This window comes from Onychomys torridus, chromosome 8, assembly GCF_903995425.1.
Source record: "Onychomys torridus chromosome 8, mOncTor1.1, whole genome shotgun sequence".
NCBI lineage: Eukaryota > Metazoa > Chordata > Mammalia > Rodentia > Cricetidae > Onychomys > Onychomys torridus.
In genome coordinates this window covers 76,320,308-76,338,446 of record NC_050450.1, presented here as the reverse complement: position 1 = coordinate 76,338,446, position 18,139 = coordinate 76,320,308, and the positions used below count along the sequence as shown (strand labels likewise).

Genomic DNA, 18,139 nt, shown 5'->3' with positions numbered 1-18,139 from the left:
AAGCACATCACAGCTTCCACCTACGACCGAGGGGACGCAGGCTTCCAGTGTCCCTACCCTCCGGGATTTTCATTACTGGCCAGCTAAGCCCTCAGCACTCTTGCTAGGATAACGCCATCGCCCTTTGCGTGGCCTTCCAATATGAGCAGGGAATTCCACTAGGGTACAGCCTTAGATCCTCCTAGTGTGGAGGGAAACACTTCCCACGCGTTCAGATGTCATTACTGGGTTATTCTTGGGTGAAGGACTGTGCTTCCCCATCCTTCCCTTTCATTCCTGATACAGAAAATGATATCTTAAAAACCCTCTCCCGCCAGGGTTAAAAACAATAAAAACAAATGAGAAAGTATAGAGACAAAATTATTTTAGTCTTTTAGTACATTTCCCCCCCCTTCCCCGGAAAAGTCAGACTTCTGGTTGGCCAGCGTCAGATGTCACCGAGGTGGCCCCGGCCCGTTTGCAGTCCCGTCTTCTGTGCAGGAGTCAGCCACTGCTACTGGTTGGACTCTGTAGATCATAAGCCCGAATGAGTCTTGAATGTTTTCTATCCTTTCCTCATATAGAGGTAGCTACTGTGAATATCAGAGACAAGCTATTATTAAACACGTGTCTCCAGTCCAAGAAATCTGTGGTGAGGAAATGAGGGGGCAGGCTCCATCCATGGTATTTTTATAAACTTGTTTTTAAAAATTCCTCAGATGGGCACATTATTTCAGGACTTCAACATATTTCAAACTGACTCTTATCCCCTCCAGACACTTCTAATGAAAGACACATCTTCAACTTCCCCCAATATATATGATCCAAGTAGCACAGTTGCAGAACTTGAGAATAGAAACTGAAGAGGAACAGCAACTTGATCTATCGTTTTCCCACCCATTAAACAAGCAAATACATTCCTCTCGCACTTGTCCATCAGTCACCAGAATAAAGGGGCTGGGAAATGATGGTCTGGTTCCTTTTAGTGTTGACTCCTCATTAGATACTGCCTGGAGGCCTTGGGTATAAACGAGAAGTCCAGCAGTTTGGATGGATCAGTAGCAGTAACCACCAGAGAACTGGTCAGCCTAAGAGGAGGGGACAGAGAATGAATGAGTTTCTGATTTATCTGTCAGCTAACCTGCTATATGCTCCCTGTGTCTCTTGATGTTTCAGAAAGCAGAAGTTTGCATATACATGTAAACTAAGGAGAATAGTAAGATGCAAACCTAAGGGACCAGATAACTAATATGTTCTTGCTCTTACCTCGGACATAGTATGTCCTTGCGTTTTCTTTCAGTGGCTACTAGTCTCTGCTTCTTCCCTGCCTCAGAAGATGCATTCAAGGTACCTGTGTGTTTACTTTCCCTCTTCCTGTGGATATCTGCTATTCCTTAGCTGCTCTTTCAAATTGTGATCGAAATGAAGCTTCTTATGCCAAGATTATGGGATCTAGAAACCCCTTCCCCAGCAGTTCTCAAAGCGCTCCCAGTAGGGGTTTCCCCATGAACAGGAAGTAGCGGTCAAGTGAAAACAGTTAAGCTCTCATACAGAAGAGCTAGATTTTAGGGGGAAATGGCTAATTTCATCTCTATCCATAAGATAGAACCAAAATTCCTGGTTGTTTCTCAAACTCTTGCCTAAAAAAGAAATTAACATTCAAAATGTTCATGTTGGGAGTTGGGGATTTAGCTCAGTGGTAGAGCGCTTGCCTAGCAAGTGCAAGGTCCTGGGTTTGATCCTCAGCTCAAAAAAAAAAAAAATGTTCATGTTGTATTAATTATGGGGTGTATGTGCATGTAGAAAGCAGATGCCCAAGGAGGTGTTGAATTCTCAGGAGCTGGAGTCACAAGCAGTAGTGAGCTGCCATGAGGTGCTGGAGACTGAACCCAGGTCCTTTACAAGAGCAGTATACACTCTTAATCACTGAGCCATCTCTCCAATTTAGTGAAAATTTAAAAATTAGATATTTTTCATAAGGAAAATCATCTCAAAGTTTGGAACATGTACTCAAAAACAACCAGATTCAACTTTTTCAAGGAATATAATCAAACCAACTAAGATCAAGGACTCCATCCTTAAAAAGGGCATTTCTACCTTTAGGAGATTATCTTTAACTATAAACAAAATGAGTCCCTCTTAATGAGGCCTGCTTCCATGGACTTCATAGAGAAGTTCAGTCAAGATTACAAATGTCCAAGTTCAGTATATTTACCTCAATTATTAAAACCAACTTTCAGTGAATCAATCAATGGTTCCTAAGCCAAAAACAAAACAAAATTGTATCTGAATCCCCTCCCTGCCCCCCCACATACAAACAAATCAGGTTCCAAATTCACTCTGTTCAGATTCCCCTTTCACCTCAGGCTGTATAACTCATCTAGATCTAAACAATAAGGACAGAATACCTATCCCCACAAGGACCAACTAAATGAAAACTGTAAAATTCTTAGAATACTGCTAAAATATATAGCAGGTGCTAGGTAAATATTTTTGCTGGTTCAGTGGTCAAATTTGAACCCGAAAGCTCAGAATGCAGATCCTGAGCCAATTAATCAGTCTTCTCACTCTGAAAGAGGCATGTCTTCTCTCATTATCTCATTCCAAGAACCCTAAAGTAGATAGCCAAAAGACTAATGACATATGACAAAGATGCCTATTAAACTTTGTTTTTCTAGACTTAGAACCCAAGAAGTAGAAAGCAATTCTGCTGCTGTCAATTGCCTGTCCCCAAGTAAGACTGCTTAGAAGAAAAAGAAGAAAGACCAATAAAATCCAAAACTTTTAGTAGAGAATGTATAGTTAAAAGAAACTTCAGGCTTGGAGTAGTGGTTCATACCTTTGATCCTACCTAGCACAGGAGGCAGAGGCAGGCGGATCTCTGTGAGTTTGAGGCCAGCCTGGGCTACCAAGTGAGTTCCAGGAAAGGTGCAAAGCTACACAGAGAAACCTTGCCTCAAAAAAACAAAACACACACACAAAAAAAAACAACCTTAAAATTGGCTAAGAATGGGGGCACAGGACTACAATTCCTGTACTTGGGAGGCTGAGGAAAGGATTGTAGAGTGTTGAGACTAACTTGGGCTACAGAGTGAGTATAGGTCAGCCAAGGCTACTAAGCAAGCAAAACTTCTGAGGGGTGGAAGGAGGAGCTACAATTAATACCAAAAATAGTGGCCATAAAGAAGTGTCACCCCTCAACATCAGCCTCAATACAACCATGGGAGAAAGCATACCCCTGCCAGCAAAAAAGGGAAGGCTTGCCTGAAGGACAGCAGAAATACTCTCCTCCCTTCTACTGGAGAACCACTCCAACATGTCATTGCTAGTTGTCTGTTTTAATTGGCAAGATGAAGAGGAAAACAATAAAGATTTCTTTATTCCTGAGTACCTATTTAAGTTCCTTGACAACCTGAATAGTCACAGGGAACAAATCTCATATTTTTAGTAAAGTCCAGCTGGTATTTGAACCTGATTAAAACAGTTATTTTTACAAAAGGTCATGATCCAAGACTTCAAAAACTGAATCTAAGGTCATAGAAACACATTTTTCATCTTAATTCTTTTTGACTATGTCAAAAATCAACAATATACCTATCAGTTTCATCCACAAAGCATTCATGTCAAAATGCTAGCTTTCATTTTATAACTCAGGGACTGGAGAGATGGCTCAGTGGTTAAGAGCACTGACTGTTCCTCCAGAGGACCCGGGTTCAATTCCCAGCACCCACATGGCAGCTCACAACTGTCTGTAACTTCAGTTCTAGGGTACCTGACACCTTCACACAGACATACATACACTAATGCACATAAAATAATTTTTTTTAAAAAAAGCTCTTTGGAAAAAAAACCATTTTATAACTCTTGGATGACAGAATACCTAACAAGTAAGAGCTGCAGGTATAATTCCATGGTAAAGCACTTGTCTAGTATATGATAATTCCTAGACTTAAGCCTCAGTAACCAAAAAAGGAATACTAAACAAATAATAAGCAAAACAGCATAGGCCACAGAAGGAAAGAAATGAACACAGGTCAAAAATACACCAAGAAATACAAAAATACATCCGGAAAACACATCCAGGCACCAGCGCTTCTCCTTGGGCACCTGTCTCCCCCCCCCCCCCCCCCCCCCCCAGATGCCCCAGGTCCTAGAGCAGTGGTAACTTAACAGTCCTTAGCTAGCCTTGGTCAGATCATCAAAGCCTTTAAAGTGGCTGATTTAGACAGATCCCTTCTCAGTGCCTATTGCTTCTACACCAAATATATTGAGAATAAAGTGAATTCATCAGCATGATGCCATCAATCTAAAAATTCTATTTACATGTAAAATTTTTACTAATTGGGTTGGGGATTTAGCTCAGTGGTAGAGTGTTTGCCTAGCAAGCCCAAGGCCCTGGGTTCGGTCCTCAGCTCAAAAAAATTTTTTACTAATTGTAGTGCCTCTGCAAGAGTTTTTATAAAAGTGGAATAAAGCCAAACCTATTTTGTGAGCGCCCTTTACTTCAACAGAAACAGTCCTCTTCAGTTTTCTTCTACTGGCCCACTTTGATTTTCAGTCTGCAGAGGTGGGCTGTCCCTCAATTTGTGGTAGTGACAGGAAGAGGGAAACCAGGAAACCAGTGTTGAGGATCTATGCAGCAACTTCTCTGGGTTAAAGACGTGAACAGCAAACATCACAAGACTAGCCAGATTAGAGTCTGGAAAAGCTGTTCTGGTCTAGAAAACAAGCCAACTGAGGACGGCAAAAGACCAGGTAAGCCTAAGGTCTGGCTCAGCTTCCAGAGTGAGAATGAACTCTTGAAGGATGGTTCCTGACCCTGAGTCTCTGAACTGTAAGGTCCATTTGGTTCTCCAGTCCAGGCATAAATGAAATGACAGGGCAGGTAAAGTAGTTCCCTCTACACAGGACAGCTGGACTTCACATTCCTTCTTCTCCTCAGCCCATCATTGCTCTTTAAATTGTAAATAATCTATACCTGCTGTTGTCCACATACTTGACCCTTAGTTTCTGCTCAGTCTGAAGAAATTTTAGGACAGTACAGCATTCTACTCAGAGGATGAGGACTATGGTACACAGAGAAGACTAGCTATTTCCCTGACATACCTGTGGTCTTAAAGAATACAAAAGGCTCCACTCTTCACAGAAGTTAATTAGCTCTCTACTTTCTTTCGGGACCTGATCCTGCCCTCTGCTTTTGTTTTACTAATCTATAGAAGACTCATCCCTTACCTTCCAGCTGTTTCCTATTTCCCTAACTTCCTTTTTCTTCCCATCTCTCCTTTCACTTTCTCTCAGCTTTCATTCAGCATTGAAAGCTCAGATGGTAGTCAACCCGAGGCAGCACAAATGCTTCCTGTGCATTAAGTATAAAGCCCACTGCTAGGTTTGTAATACACACTATTTCTAGTTTTGGTATTCACTTTAGATATGTCACAATGTAGTTATGTTCCACATATAAAAAATATTTTAGACTAACGTATTAAACTACATATAATCTAGGATGAAAAACACCTCTTACTGATACCTCTATGTATGAATTGGTAACTTGGAGCAATTTGTCTATGGCTACCTACATAGGTACACTTAAACTAATGCTAACACCTAAGTAAGCCCCCATATATGTTTAATATATTACTCTATTTCAATGAAACAGTTATTCTGATCACTTAAGAAAGCTATATGAGCCAGGTAGTGGTGGCACACACCTTTAATCCCAACACTCGGGAGGCAGAGCCAGGCGGATCTCTTGTTGAGTTCGAGGCCAGCCTGGGCTACAGAGAGAGATCCAGGATAGGCATCAAAACTATACAGAGAAACTCTGTCTCTAAAACAAACAAACAAAAGCTATATGAAAGCTGGGCATAGTAGCACATGCCTCTAATCCCAGCACTTGGGAGGGAGAGCAGAAGCAGGCAGATCTCAGAGTTTGAGTCCAGTCTGGTCTACATAGTGAGTTCGAGGACAGCCAGGACTATATAATAGACCTGCTCTCAAAGTTACATGGCAGAAGGTTGACTTAGTACCATCTACAATCTCCTCATCAGAGAACTATGAAAATTCAAGCTAACTTAACCAAGGATAAGATGAGAGGCTTTCATTGCTGGGAGAGATCCAACACTTGTTTAGCATAGATAAGGACTTTGCTTGAACCCCAGAACAAAACAAAAAAATCAGGGGTGAGATGGTTCAGTGGGCAAAGGTGCTACTGTTGCTAAGCATGACAATCTGTCTTTGATTCCCAGGGCTCACACCAGGATAGTAGTTGTCCTCTGACTCTCCATACTTATGCTACAGTACACACACATACACCTAAGATGTAATAAAACATTTAAAATGGGCTGCAGAGATGGCTCAGTGGTTAACAGCACAGGCTGCTTTCAGAGTTCTAAAGTTTGATTCTCAGCACCCACATCACGCTTACAAACGTCTGTAAATCTAGAAATTCAAGGGAACATGATGCCTGCTTCAGGCACCAGGCAACTCACATAATGCAGACATACAGGCAGGCAAAACATTCATACAAATAAAATAAAAATTAGGGGCTGGGGATTTAGCTCAGTGGAAGAGCTCTTGCCTAGCAAGCACAAGGCCCTGGGTTCGGTCCTCAAAAATAAATAATCAAATTAAATTAAATTAAAATTAAAAACAAAGCCAAAAACCTAGTGGGATGAGAACACATCTAAAGGAACTCAAGGAGAAAGGGAAAATGACATCACAAATCCAGTACCTCCAATCAGCAGTGTATTCAATCTCTCCTAAGAGCTTCACTTAAAGAGAAATAGCTTACATAGTCCCCAATCAGGCCATGATGAGAATTCAAAATAGAAAAATGCACTGAACATTTTGAAAGGCTAGTCAGGACATCTCAAGGACAACCTTCCCAGTTTATATGAATTTAAATCAGTTGTAGGCTATACTCAAGCTAAGTATAATGCAAACATTTTGACTGCAAACTAGAAATAGGCAAGTTCACCACACCAACTTTAAAAACTTGCCTATCCAGAATGCTTAACAATTCAGGTCAGCCAAGTGATGGCACACACCTTTAATCCTAGCATTAGGAGGCAGAGGCAGGTAAGTCTGGTCTAAGGAGTGAGTTCCAGGACAACCAGGGCTATACATTAAATAGAAAGAAAGAAAGAGGGGGGGGGAGAAAGAAAGAAAGAAAGAAAGAAAGAAAGAAAGAAAGAAAGAAAGAAAAGGAAACTTATCTCAGCTGGTAGAATGCTTGCTTGCTTAACATGCAAAGAGGCCTGGGTTCCACTCCAAGTACCTCATAAACCAGGCATTGCAGTCCTGTAGTCCTAACACTTAAAGGGTGGAGGCAGGAAGATCAAAAGTCATCTTTGGCTACATAGCAAATTTGAGGTCAGGCTGGATGTATCTCAAAAGAACCAAAACACAAAGTAGGGATCTTTTGACATTTACCATTGACAGGTTCTTTGGCATCCTACTGTCTTTACAGGGTTGCTGCCTCCTTACTGAGTGGCTGGCTAAGCCCGACCTCTGTGTGACCTGTTGTCCTTCCACGGGGCCAAAAAAGGGCAAAGGCTTTTCTGAGCTGTCTGTTCACTGCACACTGGAAAGCCAGGAAGTCAAGCATTTCAGTCTCAGAGCTGGGCTGTGTTGAGAACACAGATCAGACAGTACCATGGGACACCCTGGTGGCATTAGGTAGATACTACCGATGGAATTCACTTTAGTTTCTTCTAAAGAAATTCCCAATTGGAAGGGAGGGGGGGAGCTAGTTAGTAGTAAGCAGAGGACTTAGATTCATATTTTAGTCTTAACCATTTTTAACATCTCAAGGTGTTTCTTCAAACTCCAAAATAAAGTTAGTATTAAATAAAAAACTGTCAGCATCATTTGAAAGTTAGCCATTACTTTAAGAGTCACCAAATCCACCAGGCAGTGGTGGCGCACACCTTTAATTCCAGCACTCTGGAGGCAGAGCCAGGCAGATCTCTGTGAATTTGAGACCAGCCTGGTCTAGAGAGATCCAGGACAGGCACCAAAACCACAAACCCTGTGTGTGTGTATATGGTGGTGGTGGTGGTGGTGGGAGTCACCAAATCCAGGTTTGATGGTGCATGCCTTATATTCCTAGCATTTGGGAAATGGAGTTTAAGGTCAGGCTGAACTATGTGATACTGCATCTAAAAAACAAAACAAAACCCAACCACAATAAACATCATATATACATCCTATCCATTTTCCCAATAAAAAGAAGAGAGAACAAGAGCATGAAGCTGAGGCTGCTACTCTGGGAATAAGCCAATTCTGACCAGAGGACACATGCATCACAGATCTAAACTAAGTAACTCATTTGCCTCAGATTTTGCAAATATATTCACATTTATTCTGTTGTGCATGCTGGTGTAACTGGGCACCTTGCAAAAAATTCAGGAAATTAAAAAAAAAAACCAGGTCTTGCTCAAAACCATCTGTAACTCCAGTTCCAGGGGATCCAACAAGCATGCATATGGTACACATACATGCATAGAGGCAAAACAGTCATATATGTAAAACATACTTTAAAGAAACTCCCAAAACAGACCTCAAAGAGCCATGTAGCTGGCAGGTGGGCAAATATACATTGAAACTTTAACAATCTAGGGCTGGAGAGATGGCTCAGAGGTTAAGAGCACTGACTGCTCTCCCAGAGGTCCTGAGTTCAATTCCCAGCAACCACATGGTGGTTCACAACCATCTGTAATGAGATCTGGTGCCCTCTTCTGGCCTGCAGGAATACATGCAGGCAGAACATTGTATACATAATAAATGAATCTTTAAAAAAACTTTAACAATCTAAAGAGAATGCATTTAGTTCATACATGTGATATCTAAACATGCAAAAAGCAGGAAGGAATACCACGAGTTCAATCAAAAACTCTTCAGCTATTAGCTAATTAAGGGATAATCTTTACTTATTTTTGAGGTTCACTAAGCTGACCTGGACTTCCCTATGGAGACTAACCTTTCTGGAGCTCAGAGATCCATCTACCTCTGCCACCATGCCTGACACTTAGTTGTGGTTTTATTTGAACTGCTTAAAGATTTGCTTTTATGCCATAAGAAGGCCTCACATCTCCTGGAGGTGGAGTTACAGGCAAGATGTAGGTCCTCTGAAAGGTAATCAACTGCCCCTAACCACTGAGCATCTCTCCAGTCAGATGGAAGAATTTTTAAGTGAAGATTTGAATGAGGAGTGATGTATTCTGTGTTGTTTGACTGAGAAAACTCCGTAAGTTTGCTCTTGTTCTACCAGCCTGAAGACTAAGGTCAGGACCTGAAGTAAGAGTTTCCAACCCCAAAACAACCTTATGTGCTAATGTATGGATTTCTGAAATGTTACCTATTTACTGTCCAACAAAATACTGAGGAATCTGCAGTGATTCTGAGGAAGGGCCACTAAATTTAGGCTTCCTCTACAATAATCAAATTCAGGGGATGAGAAAATGAGACTGAATAAGAAAGTACTTAAGAACAATGCCATCATTGTCTTAAAACAAGTCACCGGACATGGTGTGGCAACATGCTTTTGATCCCAGCACTGGGAAGAGGAAGAAGGCAGATCTCTGAATTCATGTCAGCCCGCTCTACGTATAGCCTCTGCATAAAGAGACCCTCTCAAAAAACAAAAATCAAACACCCAAAAGACAAAGCCATCACTGTGTAGCTGTCTTCCTTTAGCTTCCTTGTGCTGAGATTATACGTACCACCAGATTGATGCCACCTACTAGAGGGCTTTTGTTTTTGAGTCTTCCTGTATACAGCTAGCTCATGATGACCTAGATGCTCCTGTCTTAACCTCTGGAGTATTGGAAGGCTGGGATTATACTGTGTACCACCAATCCTGGCTTCTTGTCATCAAGATATTTGAGATGTGGCCCAATATTAAAAATTAACATAAAAACATTAAAATAAATTAAGGTGATTAAATGCATCTTGGAGAAAATTACAACTAAGTATTTAGCAAATCCAAGAGATGGATCTGGATTTGATTTCCAGCATCCACATGGAGGTTCCAGCGGATCTTACACCTCATACGTGGTTCGGACAAACATGTAAGCAAAACAATCATAGCATATGTTTCCTTTTCAATTTCTAAAAAGGCTTTAGCATGTTGACTTTTCAAGATCAAGAATAAGTATAACTTAAGCTGAACCTTGAGGACCGTTAAAATTTGAGGCAGTGAGACTGCTAATGAGGAGCGTATAAAATAAGCAGACACACAAAAGCAAAATCAAAGGAGGTCAGTTAGCATCCCCACGTCTAAAATGTAACTGACAAATGGTAGTGACATTTTAGGAAGATCATATTTGATAGCCAGGATGAAGGCTTCTCACTGAAACTAGGTATAAAATACATTAGCAACAGACCTGGGTACAGACAAGAATGTTGAAATGTCAAGTGGGGATGTGAGATAAATTTAAGCAACAAATTTCCACTCTGATTTCAGTAACTAGATGTGGCACTTGGGAGGATTTCAAGTTGAGAGTTGAGGTCAGTTACTTAGTGAGACTCTGTCTTAGAATAAATGACACCCCAGAACTAGTCTGGTCAACAGACAGGGTGGCACAGAGGGTGAAGACTGAGCTTGGCTATCACCTTGCTGAAATGTACTGTTGCTCTCCCTTCAGGGGAACAACTTTTCATTTTAGTTGTTACAGTATGTTTACTGTACATCTTACCCACATTTTACATTTGTAGTCTTCAAATGTGCTATCACTTTTTAGTATTCTGTAGCTAAAATCTCCAGGGCATGCTATTACTGGCAAATAAATACATTTAAGCCCAGGACTCCAGTCACTTTCAGGTTTCCATCCCTAATTGCTACAGCCTGAAAATGATCCCAAACTTAACTCCTGAGGTCCTCTAAATACTTCAACAATCTTGCCATGCCCTCTGACATTTTAGCAGACTAAATTTAGCCCTTCTTTTACTAAGAGAATCATCTGTGTAATGCAAAGCTGGAGTTTATCAAGAAATAGCTTTACACCTTTAATCCCAGCACTGGGGAGGCAGAGGCGGGAGGATCTGAGTTCAAGGCCAGCTTGGTCTACAGAGAAACCCTGTCTCGAAAAACCAAAGAAAGTAAGTTTTACTTGATGTTAAGTATAGACATTAGAGTGAATAGGAAAAGGGCAGTATACACCTAAGACATAGGTGCAGGCTTCCTAAAAAGAATCATTACAAGGGAATTCTACAGTCCTGGTAGGGATTCAGAGTGCCTTTTACATGTTAAATTGATTCAAGGAGACCAAGCTGGCCTTCAAATGGTAATCTTGTCATAGATTATCTGAATGCTGTGGTTATTGTGTACATCATCATCATAGTTGTTCAAACTTGCAGCCCCATGTATAACCTCCAGCACAACTTTTAATAAGCAGGGGAACATCGTATAAATTTGATCAATGTCTTCTCAACTGCAAAAATAATTTTTCCACTTACAATGTCTTATTTTCCAGGGATAAAGAGATGGCTCAAAGCTGGGCAGTGGTGGTGCACACGCCTTTAATCCCAGCACTCAGGAGGCAGAGCCAGGTGGATCTGTGAGTTCAAGGCCAGCCTGGGCTACAAAGTGAGTTCCAGGAAAAGGCGTAAAGCTACACAGAGAAACCCTGGTTCAATTCCAAACATCCACATGGCAGCTCACAACTCTGTTAACTCCAGTTCCCGATGTCAGACACCCTTACAGACATATATATATATAGATATATATATACACATGCAGGCAAAACACCAACACATATAAAAACAAATGAATCAGTGTCTTTTAACAGTTCCCACAGATAAGTTTTACTTCAAAAAGGAGCATGCATTTGTGTCTTTTCCTCTGTGGGTGATTTCTTTGGGGGGAAGGGAGAATAAAATTGGGACAAAGAAGCTAATGGTAACAGACTTTCACTCTCAGTAATCTCCAGCTCTTAAATGTCAGTAAATAAACATGTCAAAAGACCTGTCTGTATTGGGGCTGGAAAGATGGCTCAGAAGTTGGGAGCATTGACTACTCTTCCAGAGGACTCAATTCCCAGCACCCACATGGCAGCTCACAGCTGTTAACTCCAGTTCCAGATCTGACACCTTCATACCAATGCACATAAAATAAAGTTAAAAAAAATTAAAAGGGGTCTTGTATTGACTTTTTGATCACAGCACACTCTGCCTACAAGGTAAGAAACCTGACAAGGTTGGGTGCAAGTTATCATTAAAAGTTCACTAGAAATACTGAAACATCACTCCTAAACCTGCCAGAGAGAAAAAAGCTCTGGAAATATATCTACTTCCTGTTATTCGAATTTAGTTGAGTTCCTCTTAGGGTAACCACTATTCAAAACCTACATGGACCCCAGTCATATAAAATGTATTAAGAGCATTGGTCATGATTACAGGAAGGAAACTTACCCAAACTGCCTAACTTCATGGGTGGTTAATAATACTGTAACGACATTGCAGTAAAGCTTATTTCCTCAGTTTTGAGGCAGAGCTCCCTCTCGTGGCCAACTGATTTTCCCTATTACTAACCACTGCAGGCAGGAAATAAGACACTAGTGGTGAGAATGAACATTAGTAGTAAGTAACCTGTATGTCTCAATTCGCAGATCCCTTCACCAACAGCTTACAGTTACTGTACATCTTATAGTACAGAAATCAAGAGATGTTTACTGCCTCCATCTTGCTATTTTTTTTTTTTTTTTTAAGAGAAAGCACTCAGCTAGAAACTCTGCTTTACTTATCTAAATGGGAACCTCACAAATAAGCCATACATGAAATTTCTTTCCTCTGTAACCCACTGACACTATCAAAATGCTGTAAGTCTGAAGTCGTATGTAGCTCAGTAGTAAAGAACTGACCCAGCATCTGAGGCCCTGGGTTCCAAATCCTCAGCACACTAAAAAATACTGTCACCTCTGGAGTAGATTTCTGGAATTAACTTGTATAGAACATTTATTTTACCCTATTTTCTGTGTACTATGAAGCCAACAAGAAAATATCCTCCCTTTGATCCCTACAAGGCACAACCAAATTCTGGATTACCAAACAGAGCTTCCAAATTAAAACAAACAAACAAAAACACTAGCACTCTGAAATTCTCAACCATGGAAGTGAGTGCTAGTTTAAATATGCTGTTAACTTCTTTGCTCTAAAGAAAAAAATTTGCAAGAAGTATTCAACAATTACAGTACAACTTTTTCTGATCTCTTAACTTTTAATCTTTCTCATAGAACCAGAATGGGCAAGGTTCCTTAAGATTGACAACAGGATTTGGAGAGATGGCCTATTATTAAGAACACTCACTGCTTTTCCAGAGGACCCAGGTTCAGTTTCCCAGCACCCTGCAGCTCACAACTGTCCAGTCTCCAGTTCTAGGAGAACCCAGCATTTTCTTTTGGTTTGTTATCACTCACACACTGAACATATGTACAGGAAAAACTCAAGCACATAGACATAAAAACTTAAAACCCACAAACTCTGACATCTAAACCCCTACCCTCAGGAGCACTGTACTACATATTGTGGATATATCCCCTTCCATGAAGTAAACAGTCTGCTAGTGTCAACTATATAATAATAGAATACACTGGGTGGGTGACAGAGTTTCTTCCAGTATCTGATTCAAACTAAAAGGATGGAGAACTTAAATCTTAATAAGGGTTCCAAAGTAACAGCCTTTTTTATTCACTCCCAAAATGACATATAGCAGCACTAATTCTCTGTAGTACTAGTACAATTCTACATAAAACTCCTTGCCCGCCAAGGAGATGTATTTGGGACTCATGGTTTTTCGTACTTTACATGAAGATCATATATTATATATATGATCTTCAACAATGCCTGTGCAACTTTGTAATCAAGAGTGCACTAGTATTTTTGCTGGCGAACTTGTTAGTGACTGATTCATTACACAATGAAGGTAGCATTCTGGTCAGATTTTACATTCAACTGGCTCAACAATCCCTGGTATATAGGGGCTTTAAAAAAAAAAAAAGAAATGATTTCAGAATTGTAGATTGTCAATCTGTCTTCAAATCATGATAGAATAAGCCACAGTGGTTGTTACAACAGAACTCAAGTCTAATACTTTCTCTCCTTTTAATTCTATTTAAATACATATATTTTATTTCATTTGTAATTTAACTACAAATTTCATATACAAAGCAAAAAAAAAAAAAAGGCAAACACCAAAAACTGACTTTGACCACAGAAAGCTGAAAACAGCACCAGTCCTATGAAAGCATGGTTCATAGATAAACTAAAAGCTGATCATAGTTTATCATATTAAACTCCAGAATTAAGATGGGTGGTAGATTATAAACATTCAAGATTACTAAAAAGCTTGGGGAGGGGGAGACATTGCAAGAGAAATTATTCATTCCAAACTTTAGTTCTTAAAATTCAGACCCCAAACTAGGTATCAAAATATGTCTTACCTTTGTCTCCGGTAGGATGAGCTGAACAGCAAGTTGGGTTATTCAATCAGATGTTATGCAAAGTACTTGCTTAAAGAGATTTAAGTGCTTTCTTGGTTAGAAAAACTAATCATAGAGACCCTACAATATCCTAAGGGAACAGAGAAGGGGGGGGGGGTGGAAATCAAAGTAGTATTTTTATTTCCAAATGGTATAAATTGTTAGTATGGGTATAGGCCTATAGACTTAAAACTTAATTTATTTTTCACAAGCACTGCTCTCTAGTGTTCAAACCCAAACCTGTATGGCAAAGAATACTTTTCTCATTTCTAATATAGGGCTGAACTACTAAAAACAGATAACCTTGAAAAGAGACCAGTTTTGGTCCTGGTTCCAAAGCATTCAAAACAGCCCACACTTGTTTATATTTAGCTCACATTCACCTTTCAAAATTATTTTAGTAAATTGGGCATGGTGGTTCACATCCATAATCCCAGAGCGTGGGAGATAAGATTGCTTTGAGCCCAGCCTGGGCTATATCCTGAATTCTAGGAAAGTCTGGACCAGAGCAAGGCCATCTGGAGGGAAAACACAACCCACCATTTGAGAATTTTCCTCAATTTATTTAAAAACTTTATATTCACATTTAAAATTTTAATCATGCCATGTTTAGTTATGCTAATTCCTTAGGATTCTTTTCAAAAGCAAATCTCTGCCCCTTGGTTATTTGAATTCTGTAACTATAGCTACTTTAACTTTAATGAGTCTACATTGCTTTAACTAAACTGAAACCCTAGTTTTGCACGTCTTCCAGGAAAGCCTTTAAAAGTTCACTGAGACATATAGGTTGAGTGACCTCATGCAGATTTCTTAAAGCCCACTTCTTTTACTACCAAGACTCTTGGTCTCCCCTATATGTTATCTTGTATTTGAATAACCTGAAATTCAGCCTGCAACACAAGGGAAAAAAGGTTAAAGATCTAGCTATTTCTACTGGGATACTGACAAGTGGCTTGTTCATTTTAACCAGAAGGAAATAAAAAACTTGGGATTTTAAATAAAATTTCCATACTCCAATCTAAGCAAGATGACAGGGGCTATCAGATACAACAGTAGACTTAAGATAGAATTGCTGATTTAATACAGAACACTAAGTTTGGGGACAGAATACTCTTTATGGCTGAAAAGATTTACAAGACGTTGATTCACCCAATAAGCAGTTAATCTGCCAGCATACTGTCCACAATTCAAAAATATTTGTACTACATTCTAATTCCCCTGCTAATGTTAATACATAATTTGAATTTCACCAAGGATCTCAATGGTTACCTCTAAGCTAATATCAAAACTCACTAGCTATCAATCAACTTTGTACAAAATTCTATTTGTCTAAAGTATTTACCAAAATAAACAGCACCTGTAAGTTCTTAATCACACTTTAGCAAAATATGAAAGCTTAATTTCCAGACTATTACCCCTACATAATTGTACTACATACATGACTGCCTCACACTCAGTTTATTATCCCCTTAAGACTTCCACAACAGTAAGAGACAGTTATTATCATTTATTAGAATCTTTAATTTACTAACACATAGACAAGTCAGAATCTTATCAATTTAAAGAAATAACTGATACACTAGTTACTCAGCAAAATTTTACATGAAGAGGAAAAAGGACAACCATGCATCGTTTTTTAAAAAATGTTTATTTTTCAAAGAAAAATGGCAATAGCCAATTGAAAACCTACTTATTCTTCAACTCCAATTTTGTTTTCTTTAAATTTAGAAGTGACTTACTGATTTACTATTTTAAACAAACCCCCCCTTTTCCCCTTTAAATGTTTACCATCTACTCGTGCTGAATCCTTCCAAGGAGATTGCTCCAGCGTATATCTCCAGGTCCTCGCTTTGCTCCTTTTACCAAAAAATGCAAAACACAATTCCATCGTGCATCTTAAGGGCTCCAATCGTCAAAAATAGGAAAAAAAAAACTCTTTGGAATAGCCAATTAAGTTGAATGAAAAAAAATCCACACGAATGCGGTTTGGTTGGGGCAGGAAGGAATCCACTCCTATGTTCCTGGTAATCTGATCCCGCTCCATGACTCCTGGAAATTCATCCTCCCTATCCTATCCACATTATGATTTGAATCCAATGATCCAGCTCCAAGGATTGGGATCCAGTGAGCCCTCTCCAATCCAAACCTTTATAACCAGCAAAACCAAAAAAGAGGAGGCAAAATGTTAGATACTGTAATCCAAAAAGGTTTCTGGGGAATGATGAGTTATGTCTGTCATCAGTTTAACAGATGTACATCAATAACTATCAAATTCCCCAAAACAAGTTTCTGTATGGTGTTTAGATCAATTTTAGAAACTTAATCATTATAGAGACTAACTGGAAGAAGCACTTTATATTTACAGTTCAACTGATAATGCCAACACTTGTTACTGTACAGGTATCACAGGTTTTGTGGCTGCAAAGTTATGTAATTGAAGTTTACTGGTACTGCTACCCACCTAAGTCTAAACTAAATCTATTGTTCCCATCTGCAATTTAGCTTGTAAATGAAATTAAAGTGTTTTAACATGAGTCAATTATGAATATTAAAAGGGAAGGTGAGACTTAAAGTACTCCCAACTAGATTATCTACACTAATACGTTGGAATTCTATATTTTGCTGTCATTTTGTCTTTAAAAAATGAAATAACAACGTTCTATCAGTCACACAGAGGACATGCAGATTTAGCAGTATTGATATTATACTCTGTTTGGAAATAGACACCCTGTACCCACATGTACACCAACAGCAGGCCACACATTAACAGTTGTAACTAAGCACTGTGACAAATTAGCCATTCTTCCCACATTAGTCCCTATTAAAACAAAAAGGGGGGAAGGGAGCAAATATTTGTTACAAAATGGGCAATTTTGCCACAATTGCCAGGGTTTAAAAAGCAAAGCAATTGTAGCTAAAGGTAACTGCATTAAGATGTCTGCAAGTGTTTTAAGGTAGATAAAAATTTTAACCCTTGTCTTTTAGTATAAGGTCAATACTGCCAATTTCATCTGTGACAATAGCACTTGGAGTCATACCATTGCCTCCATTATTGATCTGATCCTCCTCAATCCTCCTTTTGACAATCCTAAAATGATTGAAATGTGCTCCACAATCCTTAATCCAAAGCATTCTTAATCCATCTCTTCAGATATGTCTACAGAAAGACACATGAAAAGCAAGATAAACATAAGAACTTCCCCAAGTAAGATAACCACAAACACCCCCCAACATCCCATTTCACACAAACCAGAGCAGAATAGACATTTACACAATATCACAGTCTGAAGAGCATGGAAATTAACTAAATTTAAACAGTCCTGTCTATGACATCACTTAAAATACAATTTACCAAAGACATGAGGGGAATGTAGGTGTTAGGAGCAAGGGGATATTACACAAGAATGCAGATTCAACACTTTAGCCCGTTCTGAACAAAACAGTTTGAATTAAAAAATGAAGATTGTACTGAGTAAAGGAAAACTGTATACAACATGGGTTCTACAAAAAGCGTCACCAATCATCTTATGTACGCGAGCGAGATCTGCTATGACGGGGAGAATAGCGTGGTGATCCTCTGCTTCTCCTTGGGGAGTAACTGCGACTCCTGCTGTTGCTTCTGCTACGGCTTCTGCTACGACTACGGCTTCGAGAGCGAGATCTTCCATAACTTGGACTTCTGG

General features: G+C 39.5%; 1 long non-coding RNA gene across 1 annotated transcript; it reads right to left on the bottom strand.

Moving 5' to 3' along the window:
* Window positions 1-366: 366 nt before the first annotated feature.
* On the bottom strand, window positions 367-18,133 carry LOC118588565. The gene is made up of 3 exons (XR_004945608.1): window positions 17,495-18,133; window positions 14,418-16,602; window positions 367-1,067 (listed from the first exon to the last, which is right to left on the bottom strand). It is a non-coding gene; the product is annotated as an uncharacterized LOC118588565 (long non-coding RNA).
* Window positions 18,134-18,139: the final 6 nt, after the last annotated feature.